This window comes from Cygnus olor, chromosome 2 (genome assembly GCF_009769625.2).
Source record: "Cygnus olor isolate bCygOlo1 chromosome 2, bCygOlo1.pri.v2, whole genome shotgun sequence".
Taxonomy (NCBI): domain Eukaryota; kingdom Metazoa; phylum Chordata; class Aves; order Anseriformes; family Anatidae; genus Cygnus; species Cygnus olor.
This window is the reverse complement of record NC_049170.1, coordinates 98,265,052-98,281,521: the sequence shown is the minus strand read 5'-3', so window position 1 is coordinate 98,281,521 and position 16,470 is coordinate 98,265,052. Positions and strand designations below refer to the sequence as shown.

Below are 16,470 nucleotides of genomic sequence, written 5' to 3'. Positions count from 1 at the left end.
CCTCACAGTCTACTGCAAGGGAAGACAGAGCGCATCTACTAAAACTGGCAAATAAGCAACTTCTGTGAGACTGTACGGGGCGGGGGGGAAAAGGAAAAAAAAAAAAAAAAAAAAGTCTTTCCAAGCACATCCTCAGCTATCAAAGGAGCAGCTCTAGTTTCAGCCAGCAGAGTAACACTTTGCCCCGCAATTCTTTACAGCATGTCATGCCACAGGCTATTGTTCGTAACTCTTCCCGCAAATCATTTCAACATTCAGAGCTCAACTATTTCTTAAGAAGTTATTTCAGGAGGAAAAAAAAAAATCGCTTACTCATGAACCTGGTATCATTATAACAATGAGGCAAAATAGCAAATGACATAGTTACATTGTACAACTTTAAATGCATCATTTATTGTACTAGATATGAGAAAAAGAACAGTCTAAACGCTAAAACAAGTCAGAGCATAAATGCAACTTGTTGCCAGTTCAGACAATATGGGTTAAATACTACCACATGGTGACCGAACACACACTGCCCTTTAAAAAAAAAAAGGATAATTTCTTTCCCCAACCTATTGTTAATGAATAAACATTATTTTAAAACTAGACTACAGTTATGACTAAAGCACTTGTGAGCACCTCTGTTTCTACCAGTCTATTTCCTGAAAATGAATGCCACTTCACTGATCACCATCTTGTTAAAAAAAATAAAATTAAAAAAAAAAACATACTACTGAGGCAACTTTATCACTGCAACAAACCAACATGAACATTTCCGCACAGCGTGAAAATAGCAGCAAGCCAACTCACTGTTCTTCCTTTATTCTACCTGATGGAAAAGAAAAGCATGTGTGTGTTTGGAATACATTAAAACTCACTGACATATGATCTGATTTTCAGCAAAACACTCCAAACCGGAACTACCCGATGCACAGAGCTCTCGTTTTCTCTGCACCCCTCTGTAATGTACTGAAACATGCAGTTTTGTTAGACTCCCATCCAAAAAAAAAAAAAAACAAAAAAAAAACCACCAAAGCAAACATGTATGAAACAACACGCAGTGTAGATGGAGCGGATGCTGTTGGGTTTGAAAACTGTCTGCCTACCCCGGGTGCTGAGTATTTGTTTTTATCATTTCAGTATAAACTAAACATGTCAGGATGCTAAAAATAGTCACAAATTGTAATTACATGTGCTTTGTAGTTTCTATTTTACTTTGAAAAGAAGATTAAAAGCTAGATCATTTTAGAAACTGTCCTTAAAGATTTGGGGAGCCACAAAATTATCCTGCTTTGCAATTTGGAGTAGACTGCTGGAACACATTTTCTCCAAGACGTAAATATGACAGCCATAGCATGGGGAGGCAAGCTCCCAACGCCGGATGGTGAGACAGTAAGCAAGAAAATGGAGAAGAGCAAACAAAGAAAAAAGTAATTTCTTAGAGATTCTAAGACTGCCCTGATTACTGATGTAATGCTATAAGCTTTAATTAGGAGCTAAGTGCTGTGTGCTAAATTCATCCCCACACACAGCCCTGTATATTCAGCCCAACTCTACTAAAGTTACCTTGGCTTTACGACAGTTGTGCAACAGCAATGCCTGGCCTATGGCTTCCGCCACTGCCTATAATGAAACGTGGATTTTGTGGAACAAGTGTTAAGCTACACAATGACCTGCTGATACGAATTGAACTCCTTTCCAAAAGCAATCGTTTCAATGAACGATGAGCAAAAGGGAATTTTAATAAGTCATCCAAATGTAAGCAACTGTGAATCCCCAGTAAAAGCCTCTGTGCTTCCATACCATAAGGTTTACGGCAGCTCAGCGCACCGTCTTCATTAACAAACCTGAACGTGTGACTTCATCACCACAAAAATAGCTGCCTTCCCAGTGCCCCTGCACCACATGCTATTCACAACGTTAGCACACAACTCAGGAGCAGTAAACAAACGTATTATCTCACAGCAGCCAAGTGCTACTGCTATAAAATACCTGCTAGAACTTATTCGGCAATAAATAGTTTGGCTGCAACTTAAGAGATACAAGTACTGTCCATCCATGCGCTAATTTAACCTCCAAACATATGCTTAATTCCCTGAGTCTGTTTGCATAAGAAGTGTTGCCGTAATACAGTTTCTGGAATGCAAAGAGAAACTGCTAACATGAAACATGTAACAGCGTTGATGCGGCTCTACAGATAACCAAGATGTAAACAACATCAAAAAATGAATAATCAACGTTGAGCAATCATTGCATCAAAAAAAAAAAAAAAAAAAAACAACAAAAAAACACCACACAACACAAAGCTCAACAGCTTCAAATAGCAAAGCAGGTTCAGCAGATCAAGAGACAGAACATTTGCTGACTAACAGTTGGGTAATGAAAGTAAACATTTGCAATGAAGTCATCATCCTAATGAAAGCTATGGCAATGGTAACTACCTGGACCATAACCCACTAGCATGTTTTAACGCAGGCTCCCTACCATAACATTTACTAGAATCGCTTCTGCTGGGAAAGGAAAGGAAGTCTCACTTACTTCTCATGTACAAGTTACAAACAAGAAAGCTGCCATTCGTTATGTACTAACTCCAAAGCACTGTGCGGGTGATGCCCCCCCAGAGTTACTGTGCAGTTACAGGGGGTAACCGAAAATCAGAATTTTGCCTTAAGTGACTGAGTCATAACAGCTTTATCCTAGCACTGAAACGTATAAACATTCGCAGCATGTAAGATGTCTGCTTTCAAAAACGCAATGTTGCTCCAAGGTTCAAATATTTATGTTGCAGATATCTAATCAAATAAATGTGACTTTTTTTTTTTTTTTTTGGCTGCTTTCTTGCAATGCTGTGATTAATTATCCAGATGAAGTTTATGGCTACGGAGAAAAAGAATAATAAGAAAAAAAGAACACCAAAGTAAGTTTTAGCTGATTAAGCATCAGTATTCTTAAGGATTTCAGACTCTGCTATTGAAATACAGAAACTGTAATTCCACCCTGAGAAACCCTCATGCAACTCCCAGTAGTCAAAGGGAGTGGCAAGCATGCTCATTAGGGGACAGCACTGCGCCCACAAGCAGCAAGTCAATTTATGGGGAGGTTGTACATGCTCTTACCCAACAGAGGAACACCACATAATCAGGAAAAACAGCAGTCCATTTCCTCAACTTCTCTTTCTGTGCAAAAATCTAGTGCCCATTCAGGCTTAAAAGGTGTGTATCTACAAAGTCATACTTGTGTCTCAAAAATTTAAACAGGCACATTTTACTTGTAAATTTAGCGAGCTCAGACAAGTTACTTCCTGTAAAATGCAATCACTTTGTATTTCAGCTTTCTATTTTGATGACTTTAAGAAACAAGACAGTCAAACCCAGCTTTCCAGTTTGAGTATTCATACACAGACTTTGTCACTGGTCTCACAAAGGCTTACGTGTTTGCTCTTTCTGTAGACAGTGTGCACTCCCAAAGAAGTCACAGAAGTACTTGGTTAAGCATGAATTTAGGCATTTTCAGAATTGAGGTCTTTCAAAGTTGTTACTGATTTGACTGGATTTGGACCGCGCTAAATATAGAATCCACCCCTCGCTAGGTAAGATCTCAAGGTAAAGCCCACCAGGCAGTATCACAGGTAACAACAGGTAGCTGTTGAAGTCACCTGCACGTAAAGCCCTTAAAAACAAACCCAAATAAGTAGACCACCCAAAGTTTGCAGCAGTTCGTGACTACATCGTTCATCCAGCTACGCTGTTCTGGGCTGTCCCCTATGGCATCAGCTACGCAAGCACCCACATCAAGGCGCGTTTTAAAGCGTATTCATATTTTCAGTCAGTTGAAGAAAACGTCCCTGCTTCCTAAGCAGACGTGTAAAACATCAAGTCTTAAACATCTTTGTGTGCTAAAATGAAGGGTGACTGCACTTATTGGCAGTTGGACAGGCAGAGGTTCAGACGATGGCACAACCCTTTTCACCTTTCCGATGGGTACTTTTGTGCTGATAATTGGCATTATTAAATCTCAGTGACAGCACGATACTATGACCAACTATAAAAACATATGATGAGCCTGATTTTTAAAGCAAAGACATTAGTCACTGTCACAGGAAAACTTTAATCTCCGAAAGTTAAATGTCACCTCCTCGCTCCATCCCAGCCAGCGACACTGTTACTGAGGTCACTGGCAAGTAACAATAGGTAGCTTTCATCTTAGTGATGTAAACTGTTTTCTTTTCTGTGATGTTCAGAGAAATAGCTGCACATATTTACGGAGGGACGGCATGCAGCTCTGGACGCATATTGTTTTAGTCGCGGCCAGCAATTGACCTCATGCTGCGCCTAGATAGGAGCCATGTTCACAAACACCACTCCCTTCTTTAAGCATGTTTTGGATAACCTGTTACATCATTCCTTGCTTTAAAACAATGTTATTCCCACTGCTGCTTAATATAATATTTCCTTTTTTTTTTTTCCCCCTCCTTTTGTATTATCCCTACATATTCAACTAACAGTTTGGGGGCCTCAGGGGGGGGTGGTAAATAATGCCCTATTGTTCACGCAGGCCACACAATACTAACTAGGTACCCCTCCTACGTCACTGGGCTTTAAAGTTACTGGAGACCTGACAATGAGGCCCAGACAAGAATTATCAGTGAGATCTGAGCAGTATTTCACACCAGGCACCGGTAAGGGTGTGCACAGTGCCCGTCACACGAAGTGAACCAGCCCTCCACAAAATCACTTGGCGACACGGAGCTCACTCACGATGGCTGTGGAGGTTACTCCTGTGAAACTGAAGATGTCCCCTTGAACAACCCAACCGCAGGGCTCCTTACGCCACAGGTGCTCCCGCACAACTTTGGCCGCCAGCTTCACGGGGCAGAAAGCTCCCTAAAATCCCAGTGATCATCCCTGGCAGGTCCGGGTGTGCAGGGAGGGGACAGCCAACATTGGGTTTGTAGAGACAGAGCCAAAGGATGCATTGGTGGAAAACAAAGCGGCAGCACTCACCGCTCTTCCATGCCAGCCACCACACCTCGTTGCATGAGCAAAACTCCCCAAACGCTCCCCACCTTGATGAAAACCTTGCTCCAAATGCTGCTTTTCCGCAAAAACACCCAAGACCTCTTGCAATACAGTTATTCCCGACCTGCTGCCCCCCAGCAGCAGCAAGCCTGAGGAGCTTGGGGGGCTGCACGGAGGGAGCACAGCTGCGATCCCTGACCTCACACGCATGCGTGTGCACACACCTGCCTTGGTACAGCACCCACATCCCCGCCCGCACACACACACCTGCACCTAAAACTCTGCTTTTTTTTTGGGGGGGAGGGGGGCAACCAAAGGATGGTTGCCAAGCCGAGTTAATGAAAAACCCTCTCACTGCTAACTCATTTAGCGCAGCGAGCGTGAAATACAGCCGGTGGCACAGCGCCAACGCGCGGGGGGGACCCTCGCTGCGGGCCCGGGGGGGGGGGGGGGGGGGGGGCGTGTCGGCAGGGGTACTTCTGCATTCACTTCCCCAAAACAAATAATGTTATATATATATATATATATATATATATATGTATATAATAAAATAAAAAACCAACAATCCCCCCCTCCTCCTTTTCCTCCTCCTCCCGTTTGCAGGGCGCCTGGATGCAAATAACGAGGCCGGGCGGAGGATGCGCCGGGGGCTGAAGGCAGCGCCGCACCTCGCCACGCCCGGACCCCCCCCCCCCCCTCCAAAATCCTGCCCCCAAATCCCCCCCAGCGGGGCCGGGCGGGGCCGGGGGCGGGCTCGGGGCTCTCAGGAGCCGCCCCGGCGGGGTGGGGACCGCGGGCGGGCGGGGACCGGGCGGTGTCCCCCCCTTCTCCTTGTCCCCCCCCCCACTCCGGGCTGCCTCCGCCCCCGGCCGTGACACCCCCGGCGCCCCTCCCCGCCGAGGGAACTCGGGCTCCCCGGAGAGGGGAGGCAGTCCGGGGCCGGCGGGGAGGAAGAGGAGGAGGACGAGGAGGAGGAGGAAAGAGTCGAGTCTCTCCCCAAAAAGGGACTTTGACCTTACGCTGCTCCCCCTCGCCCCCCACCCCCCCCCCGATTTGCATGTTTTTGTCACAGGTCAGGTTATGGATGCTGCCGACCCGCGTTAATTTATGAACTCATCAGCCTAATTTCATTATTTAATCATGCGGCCGGCAATCGCGTTTCCTTAAGAAAGGCCTGACCTATTTTTGGCTGGAGATAAACGATCATGTTAACAGATGTTAATCTTGTAATCTGTTTTTCCTGTAAGCACTCCGCATACCCGGGTTTCAGACATTAAAAAATAAAAAATAATAAAAAAATCTTTCCCAAACGACCTGACGTCACGATTCGGTTCTTGTAAAAAATAAATAATCTCGCAATGGTTTCAAAGACATTAAATCTTTTTCACTTTATAAATGCTGATTTGTTCTGCCTCAGCTCCCACAGGCTTTTATTTGCATTTCAAATTCCACAGGTTACACCAGTCGCCTTTTCAGAAAACGTAAACCAACAATAAGGCAGCAAAAGGGGGTGGGGGGGGCGGGGAGGGGAGCCGTGCATCTGGACTAAATAAAGAGCAGAATTAATGTTTTCCAAAGTAGCCCGAGCAAATTTTACATTCGCACGTCGAGCGCCCATAGCCGCAACGCGGGGACCGGGCTCGGGACGCACAATGCGCATTGCCCCGAAGATCCCTGCCTGCTGCCGGCAGCTGTATTAAAGGTTCCTGATAAATAAACGGCGCCGGCTCCGACCCGACGCTTTCCAGCTTCGAATACACGGTTCGGCTACGGCAGTTAATTGCGGGGGTTAGCTGCTTTTTCGAGCAAAAAAAGGGAAAAAAAAAAAAAAAAAAAGGCTGGCTGTCATTCCCCACAAGCCTCCGCACACGTACCCGCCCGCTTTAATCCCCCACCTTGGTCGCCCGGAACAAAGTTTACCCATAGAAAACTTTCCCTAAACTTGCCCGGGTGCTTAATTCGCATTAGGCTCGCAACTCCGCCGGATGCTAATGAGCACCGAAGATAGGAGCGTGGGGAGGGAGGACGAGGAGGAGGAGGAGGAAAGCTTTTATAGCACAAAATGTCTGGAACTGCATTATTTCTATTCTTCTTGCTTCTCAAGCCACCCCCCCACACTTTTCTTTTTTTTTTATTTTTTCGTGCCATCCACATCAAATCCCCCCACCCCACCCGGGCTGTTTTCTCCCTTCTCCTGGAAAGGATCGCTCCGGGGACACCGTCCTTCGAGCCCTTCTCGCCGTCTATGCGGGAGGAATTGTTTTCTCTCCCCACCCACCCCCAACTTCCTTTGATAAACTGTGCACTTCTTTAATGGGGAGCACTCACTTATCTGCCAGCAACTGCGAGCAACTCGGGAACAAGGGCGCAATACGAGGCGTTTTTACGCGCACGCCGAGCCAACACCATCGGGAAAATAATAATAATAAGAGTAAGAAAGGCGAAGAAAACACTCAATAATTTAAGCGGCTCCTCGGGCTCGGAGCCCCATCACCCACCTTCATTAGCCGCAGCGTTTTACTTTCAGGGAAGGCAATTTGCTCTTTGTCTCTTAACGGGCTAACACGGCGCTCAGCGCCCCCCTCCCGAGCGTGCAAAGCCCCCCCGGAGCCCCCCGCCCCCCCCAGCGGCCACACCGGTCCCCGACACCCCAAAAGTTCCCATTTTGGACCCGAGGGACTGCAAGCGGGGATGGGGGGGGGGGACACCCCAACCCCACGCGTGCAAGCCGGGGGGGGGGGGGCGAACTTTTCCCCCAGGGACGCTGCCCCCCACCCCCGGGGGACCCTCCCTCACCTCCTCCTCGGCCGCTTTCCTCCGCGGGGAAGCCCCCCCGCCGCCCTGAAGGTGAAGCCGAGCGCCGCATGCGAGCGGCGGCGGCGAGGAGCTGCACATGATCCGCCGAGCGGCTCCACGGGGGCGGCCCCCGGCCCCCGCCGGCCCCCGCCGGCCCCCGCCGCGCCCCGCGCCCGCGGACCGCCCCCGCGCACCGCCCGCGCCCGTGCCGGGGGGGAGAGGGGGGCGCCGGGGGGGGGGGGCTGCCGCGGACCCGCTTCCCACGGCCCTCCCTCCACCCGGCAAGGTGCGGGGCTGCCCCAGATGCATTTTCGGGAGAAACTTTGCTTTTCCCTTTTTTCCCCCCTTTTTTCCCCTTTTTTTTTCCTTTTTTCCCATTCTTTTTCCTTTTTTTCCCCATTTTTCCTTTTTTTTCCTTTTTTCCCCTTTTTCTTTTTTTTTTCACTTTTTTTTTTCCTTTTTTATTATTTCATTTTTTTCTCTTTTCCTTTCTCTTTTTCTTCTTTTTCCATTTTTTTTTCATTCTTTTTATTTTTTGGGGGTGGGGGGGAGCGAATGGCGCTGCTGAAACATTTACGGACCCATCGCAACGCCAAAAAGTCCTCGGCCGAGACATCAAAGCCTTGATACCGTTCAGCGGCCGCGCTGGGGAAGTTGAAAGCCCTCCGACCGAATCAATCTGCCATATGGCTCGCCCCCCCAAAAAACAAACAAACAAACAAAAAACAGCACAACAACAACAACACCGCCACACGCAGACCCTTTCCTGCGCCTGAAAAAAAAAAGTTCAAGCCCAATCTCCCTGCGTGTTTGCGAAGCTCTCCTTAATCACGCCAAATATGTGTGCCATAGGCGACCGCAATATGTTTAGTCTACGGCTGGAAAACCCGAATTTAATCTGCTAAAGCTTGCTCCTAGACATCAAGAGTGGGGAGGCTTTTTTTTTTTCCTTTTTTTTTTCCCTTTTTTTCTCCCTTTTTTATCCCCCCCCCTTTTTTTTCTTTTTTTTTTCTTTTTTTTTTTTTTTTCCTTTCTTTGTCTCGTAACGTGCGATGACGTCGAATTGACACGGAGCACTTTGGAGGAGGCTCCCCGCTTTATCCCCCCCCCCCCTCCCCGGTGCCGGAGCCCCCGCGCCCCCCAGCCCCGCGCCCGCCTCCCTCCGGCCTCTGATTTGCGCTCCGGGACGCGAGCTGCTCCGGCACCGCTTGCAAAAAAAAAAAAAAAAAGCAGCAAAACAAGACCGGGAGGAGGGAAGGGGGGGGTTCCGAGCTCGGCCGTTTGCAGCACGGCTTGCCAGAGCCCTCGGAATAAAGAAAAGGGGCGGGGGGGGAAGGGGGGGGGAGCGAGCGAGAGGGAAAGTTGGTAATGAAGGATACACGAATCATAAAATGTAAGCTATGTGTGATTAATGATCTGCACTAATTTGAATAGCAGGCGTGTTAAAGGTCATTGACAATTGTTGCTGCTTTCAGCATGAATGCCTGAGTGGGATGTATTTGGGACAATCACGTTTACTTCTAATTCACAGAAAAAAAAAAAAATACTGGACATGAGTAGCAGCTGGTCAAAATACTGAGAGGGCACCCCAAAAAAATGCTCTTTGCCTATCCCTCCAAAGCAGCTTCATTACCTTAAGGCAGTGTTTTTAATGCCTCGACGGTAAATAATATATCTGGAACGCCTGGATTTTGTTCCTTATGTACACATCAGCATCTTTCCTACATGCTTTTTCAATCCCAGGCCAAATTCTGGTCTCGGTTGCCCCAAACCTTTGGGACAATTGCGAGTTCGCTCATTCTGGATGCACCCACGTGAGGACCGAAGCAGAAGTCACCGCTCCGAGCTTCAAGAATTCACCCTGGGCACACGCGTACGACACGAGAGCGCGGATCCCCTAATCACAGTTTATATAGTAGTCCAGCATTTCTTTACACAAAGAGTAAAAAATCCATTATAAATCAGCATTCCTGGGCAGTATTTAGAACTACAGTATTAGGCTAATAATTTCCATATGGTGAAAATTGACAAGTTAGAGCAATGAAAGGTGCATGAGACTTCCAAACTCCTCTACATAAAAATGCGATTTTTATGACCTACCCCTTTTCTTTCATAGTCTGTGTAGGTTCTCTTTGTTAGACAGTAAATTGTGAGCACACTCAACACTGCGCTTGCTGTATTGCTTGACAGAGTCCTGAAAATGCTTAATATTTTCCATATTTGCTTCCATACAGCCCAGTCTGGCACCCCTCACTCCCGTAAAATGAGGGGTAGTGGGGCTACAGGGGCGAAGGGACAGGAGAGCCCGTCTGAAGCCTAGCAAGTGAGGGGCATTCCACTTTAATGGAAAGGCAATTAAAAATTCAGAAGATGCAGAGACTTTAAAAACAATCAAGAGGTATATTAATTTCACAGAAAGCCACTAGCAGAGTTCCTCTGTCCATGTAATTTTAAATAGGAGATTTTCTCACATTTCTTCTGCTGATCCCAGCACTTCTGGGTTTTGAAAGCAAACCTGGAAGAGGGGGGTAAGAATTCATGTGCCGAGAAGACGCGCAAAATGTCTTTGGCCTGACATCCTCGATGGCGTTAGACATTTCAGGTGGAGGAGACATCCTTAATTTTCGAACCATTATTAACATGCCATTACCTCGGGTGATTAATCTGTTTGCAGACATTGTTTACCCACTTTATCTTTGCCAGAAATCTTCCAGGAGATGTCCTCCTGTTTCAAATTTTTTAAATTACAGTATTTTGTATGAGAATGTCAGTGATATTAATGGCTCAATACGCGTTTTGCTATTTATAGACTCGTATGTATAATAATTCTGGCTAATGAAATACTTGGAGCAGGAAAGCATTTATTTACTTTTGCTATAGCCTAATAAATTATTTGTTCAGCGTTTGGGACTCGGCTTTCTCAAGTTAAGGAAAATGGCATTTTGATGAAAATCTGTGCAATGACTTGTCTGCATAACTTAGCCTTAGGAATGATTGGTGGAAGTTTAGATAAGAAAGGTTCCTGAGAAACACCATAATAGAATAGCGAGGAATAAAGGCCATGTCTCTAAAAGCGTTGAAAGCATGTATAAATACTTCAAGGCAGGCAAACAAGCCAAGTTTGGATTACATTTTATATGTGTGTGTGTGTGTATCACATACACAGATATTTTCAGTGAAATGTAACTAGAGGAGTCAGTTTTAGCTTTCACTGGGTGCTTGCTCAGAGCTTTTGTGCTGGCAAGTATTTTTTGTTGCCACAAACCTATCTGAAATGTAGAAGATGTACAGAAATAATGCAAATCCAGGATGGCTTGAGGCTCTTGGGATTTTTTTAAGGATTCTGCTCCTCCATCTCAGGACTCAGACTAGCATTTTTCTTGGTGTCACCCTTCATATTTCTCTCTCAACCATCCCTTCTAAACGTAGCCCTTAGCTTAAGTTAGTTCTCCAGTTCTGCCAATAAAGCAATATATTTTATTTTAATCTAAACCAGAGATTTGCTTTCAAAGCCTGCTTGGGTTAAAAAAAAAAAAAAAAAAAAAAAAAGTACACAAAGTCTGACAACAAATAATCTTGCACTAATCTTCTGTGCTCTAAAACAGGCTTTTTCTTAGTACATTTGGAAATACAGAGGGCATGTGTAGAACTTGCAAACTAGAGGGCACAGATGCCACTAATACCCATATACATCTGCAGATCAGTGCACAGAAACACTCCCAGAGATGGTTTTTAACTAGAAAGTCAAATTTCTGACTCCAGTTACAATGGGCCCTTCTACCACTCATGTGCTTTCAAAGTTTCTGTGGGTGGCACAAATTTCTCCCTAAAACAAACTGGTTTCAATCAATAATATGCATACACTCGTTGACAAAATGCATCAACTTCTCATGTGCACTGCAAAAATTTCTCTCTCTTCTTTAAATCTGTCTCTCAGTAGCTGCACGGTGCGAGGCCGATCCTGAAGTTTGTCCTATAGGAACACACCATGCTCCCGCAAAGGTTTGCGCCCTGATGTACTCTGGTCTGCATGGAGTAAGGTCAAGCTCTTGTGCCCCATTAATTTGGTCACGCACTGATCCAGCAAACAGACTGCAAAATAGTTTTCCATTTGAAGAGCTGCACGTATTTCTGGATCTGAGGAATCTATTAGCACATAACCACAATAAGAGGCTTGGGCATATCTGATGACAAACTGGATGGGGTGTCAGGTTGTGGTCGTATCCTTTCTACCTTTTACTCATCATACAAGTTGTCCCATTGCTATTAGTGGAATTACTCTAATGATAAATATGACCTGCATTTGTCTCCACCATCTTATTTATGGCACATGACAAACTTTTCCTTATGGCAGAAATAATCTGGAGAACTTTCTTGAAGACGCAGCATTTTTAACTCTAATGCCTTTCATACTTGCCCCTACCATCAACACAGTTGCTAGGATATAGCCTGATTTTGATTTTTGTGCTCTGCTCCTCTCAAAACCACATTTTCTTACATCAAGCTATTTGACATTGCTTTTATAATGACATTGAAGAAGAGAGCAGAACAAGTTAATGCTGCAGAGTACGTACAGCCCCAGCATACATGGTTATTTTAGGTTCAGGCTACACGCTGTATATAGTACCAACTTTTCCAGCCCTGGCAGTAAGATTTTCTCACCCATATGTAATTTTATAAACTACATCACGGCTTCACAGCAGGTAGGGAACCCACAAACCTGTTCTTAATTTTGAGTTAACTGAAAGAATCTCGGCAGCAGCTGGTTTCAGCATAGCTGATACAGGATTCCACAGATGTGGCCCATAATATGTTCAGAAGTAAAAAGAACTAGGCCACGATGTCGAATTAATTTCAAGGAAGACAAATTCAATAAGGATGCCACTTTTACAGAGATTTTTAAGAGATCTTTGGGAGGGCATATTTTGGTGGCCTGGGCTTTTTCATGCTGTCTACCGATTGCAACGCTGCATTTTCTAGCAGGCTGAACCTGGCTGTTGGCGTGCTGCACGCCCTCAGAGGGGAGAAACAGGCTGTTTCTGAGTTTTTGTCCCCTCCCCCCGGCCCTCTTCTGCTCCTCCAAGCATAACTGATAGTACTGGCCTGTCTGAGTGCCTCTCGGACTGGACCAGACAAAGGGGGTGCAATAGCTAAAGACGGCCTCTAATGTACCAAACGCACCCCTCAAGCAAACCGAAGAAACTGGTTGCTAACTATAACACAAAGTGCTACTGGGCAGACCTCCACAAACATGAATTAAAGGAATAATAACAATAAAAAAAGTTTCAAAAACGTTCATTCCTGGAGTTCAGTAATGGAAATCCTTTGAACAACTTGTGTAGCAGCACAGCAAATTCATTGATGCACTGTCTTGTGCTGAGTAAAAAATCCCTCAAAAGTAAAAGTGGAACAAACCAGTCACTTGTCCTCGCTGACAAATTTTCCCTTGACATTCTGTGCAGTGGCCTAAGTGTTTGAATAATTTCGGTTTATATGGTTTTTCAACTCAGGCATGCAAGGAAAAAGGAACTTCAAAAAGAGAATATTTTACCTGACGTACTATTTTAATGCTTCAGTAATTAGAGAACTGCAAAGGTCAAAATAGCCATCAATATCATGAGCAACAGAGTAGAAGTAACATGTTTAAGAGGAAGTTAGTTGGTTGGCTGTAACATAATATGCCATAAGCACTAGGATGTGGATCTCCAATGATGAGCAGCAGAAGAAACAGCAAGACTTAACCACCATCAGATATTTATTTTGCTGCAATCATGTGAAAACCTGCAAACAAGAAATAGATATCCTTTTGAGTCTAAATCCCAGATTTTATTATCTCAACTGCACAGATGCTGCAACCGATACAGAAGTCTGTCCACAAAGGTCTATTCACAGGCTGGAGAAAAAGTTTGCCAGTGCCCTCTAACTTTTCAATGAGCTAGACAAAAATCCCAGATTCAGAAGCTCCCAAGCCTTTTTTTCCACACTCTGGTTCTCCTTCCGATCAGAAAAGTGTGGCATTTGCCTGTTTTTAGTGTATTACTACCTACCTCTTAAATTCAAATCGTGACATTCCAAATTAAGGTGGGTAGTTAAGACGTAGTTGTATATCTGCTATGCCTAAAACTGTGTGCTGCAGCCTGTATTTCTGAAATAGCATAAACTAAAAACCAGTAACAGTTCTGTGATTACATCTGAAGATGCAATAGTTTACAACACTGTAAGTCATAATAAAGATGTACAATTCTGGGGAAAATTATTTTGAGAATGGGAACTCTTCCAAAACCTTCCCACTATTTTTTTCATTGCTGATAGACCATTTTTCTTGCCTGTACAATTTTATGCCAAATTGGCCACTTTTCTAATTTACCCATAAATCATACAAAATTCATGACTCCTTTTTCCACATTTGGATCCACAAATCAACTGAGTGAATTCTTTTGCCTGAGAGCAAGGGGCTGAAACAAACACCCAGGATTATTAACCAAAAAATGATTAGCATCAGATTATCCTCACTTTTAACAGAAATTGCAGAAGACTTCAACTTTGTTGTTTCCATTTGGTTGGAAAGGCAGAAGTGAGTTATGGAAGTCAGTCTGCTACAGACTTTGAGAGGCATTTGCCTTTTTCCTCTGTTAAACTCCAAAGCTAATAAACCTGGAGCATTCAGTAACAAGTGAGGCACTCATGTCAACAAAGGCCTTACTTAGAGGCTGCTAGGTTTTTAGAAACTTCTGTGGTGAGGATTTGAAGATATTTTAGTAATACGTGGCATACTCAGGATTTCAACATGCACTTTTGCTTCTCTGTTTCCTACAGTGTAATCCCCTTTGCTTTTTCCCCCGGTGTTTTCAAACGAGCACAGAAAAGGCCGAGTGTTAAACTACAATATATGATTGTCCATTAAGTACACAAATTCTGTTCAACCCAGAACAAACTTTTAAGTCGACAGAAAGCGCTATTTGGATTTCCATTTCATCCCAGAGACCCTGCTGAACACCAGTGTGGCAGGGAATACAGCTGTATCAGGCCAACAAAAGGCTCCTGATGTAGCAAGACCTCCTCCCCCTCCTCCCCGAGGAAGCTGACGGGCATGGCTTTTGCTATCATAATTGTTTGCAGAATAACCAAACCTGTTCTGAAGCAGTTCACTGTGTGGGTGCCTTCTTTGGGAATAAGAAGCGTTTTTATTCAAGAATACCTACCTCACTTCCCAAGGAGAGGAACAAGGTATACGGAAGATATTTCTTCATTTCAAATGCTGTTCTTGTGGAGTGATGCCTCATTTTCTTTCCTTCTATTTATACTTTCTTTTGCTCCTCTGACACAAGTAGTGATCTACTCACCCAAATAAAGCAGTTATTACACACACCAGCAACTCTTGGATTCCTTCTGCTCCACAAAGGATTCCTGAGTACTGGTTTTATTGCAGAGGATCCCATTGATATCAATGGTATGAGCATCCTGTTCGCTCCTAGGAGCTTCATATAATAAAAGGATTATGCTTAATAAAGTCAAATGCAGAGATAGATATGCTCTTCACAACACTAGTACAACAAGGTTCTTGTAATACAAGCCATACCACTAGCCTTACTTTTATTACTCTGCAGTAGGTTGCCATGTGATATCCCAGATATTTCCCCCTGAGACATTAGAACATTTCATGCCAAATCCCTCTAACATCTAAGGAGTCCAGGATCCTATTTATTTTGATGGGACTTGGTGTAATAAAAATAATATGTTGAAAAATAAGTGTGGTAACAACACTGCCAAAAGTACTCACAGAATGATGCTGACAGTACCACCCAAGCCAATGTTTTGTCTCTCAAAAGAAGAAGGATGCATACGAATGTGTACTGGCAACTCCATTTGGTTTGCCTACATAGTGACTAAAGCTAAACTTGTTCTTTGTTTGTTTGTTTGTTTTACAGAATTAAAGAAAGCTGGGTACACCATTTTGTGCTTAACTCCTGGAAGGCTTCCCTAGGTAGAATTTACCTAATCCATGCATCTTTCCTCTTGCAGTCCATAGGAGAGGTGACATGAAGGGAAAGAAGGGGTGAAGGGGCTGTGAAGGGAGGGGAGAAGCCCTCTGGCTGTGCTCTCTGTCGCGTAGCCCCAACCACTGTGACTGTCCTGGTGCAAGGTCTGTACGAGGTCAGTGGATGGAAGCTGGGTGCAGTGTGATGTGAGTAGATGACAATGAGCCCAAGGTCTGCCTAAGAGCTGGAGGCAGCTGAGGTCTCAGCTGGGCAGTGGGGAGTTTTTTGGGGACCCCAAAGCTGCCCGTTTTTGCAGACCCCTGCCTGCAGTGCCACTCTACATTGGCTCCTGAAACTGTTCTGTTCTCACCTCTCCCTCATGGAGGAGGCAACGCAGCAGAGCACGAGCAGCATCTCGACACGCCCCTAACCTTGATGTGTCCCCATCCACTTGAGAGAAAGGGAGCACGAGTGGTTCTGCAAAGAGCATGTAACCCTACTGGCTTTACTCTCAAAAGTTTTCTACTCAGAGTCCACAACGCTCCGCCATAGGGCAGGCATAGTAGACAGAATCTTGTTATAAAAAAAAAGTGCCAGTGAATGGGATATTTGCATGAATGACCTCATTTTTCACTTGCTCCCTTCACGTTTTTTAAAAGGAAGTATTTGCTTGGTCATTAGCCAAGTGTTTTCCC

General features: G+C 44.9%; 1 protein-coding gene across 1 annotated transcript in view; it reads right to left on the bottom strand.

Annotated features, from left to right (window-relative positions):
* ZNF516 (zinc finger protein 516) overlaps positions 1-7,928 on the bottom strand; it is a 110,218-nt gene extending 102,290 nt beyond the window's left edge. Inside the window, exon 1 of the mRNA XM_040549526.1 lies at positions 7,797-7,928. The gene's annotated coding sequence lies outside the window, so the exon portion shown is untranslated. The remainder of the gene's footprint in view (positions 1-7,796) is intronic.
* Positions 7,929-16,470: the final 8,542 nt, after the last annotated feature.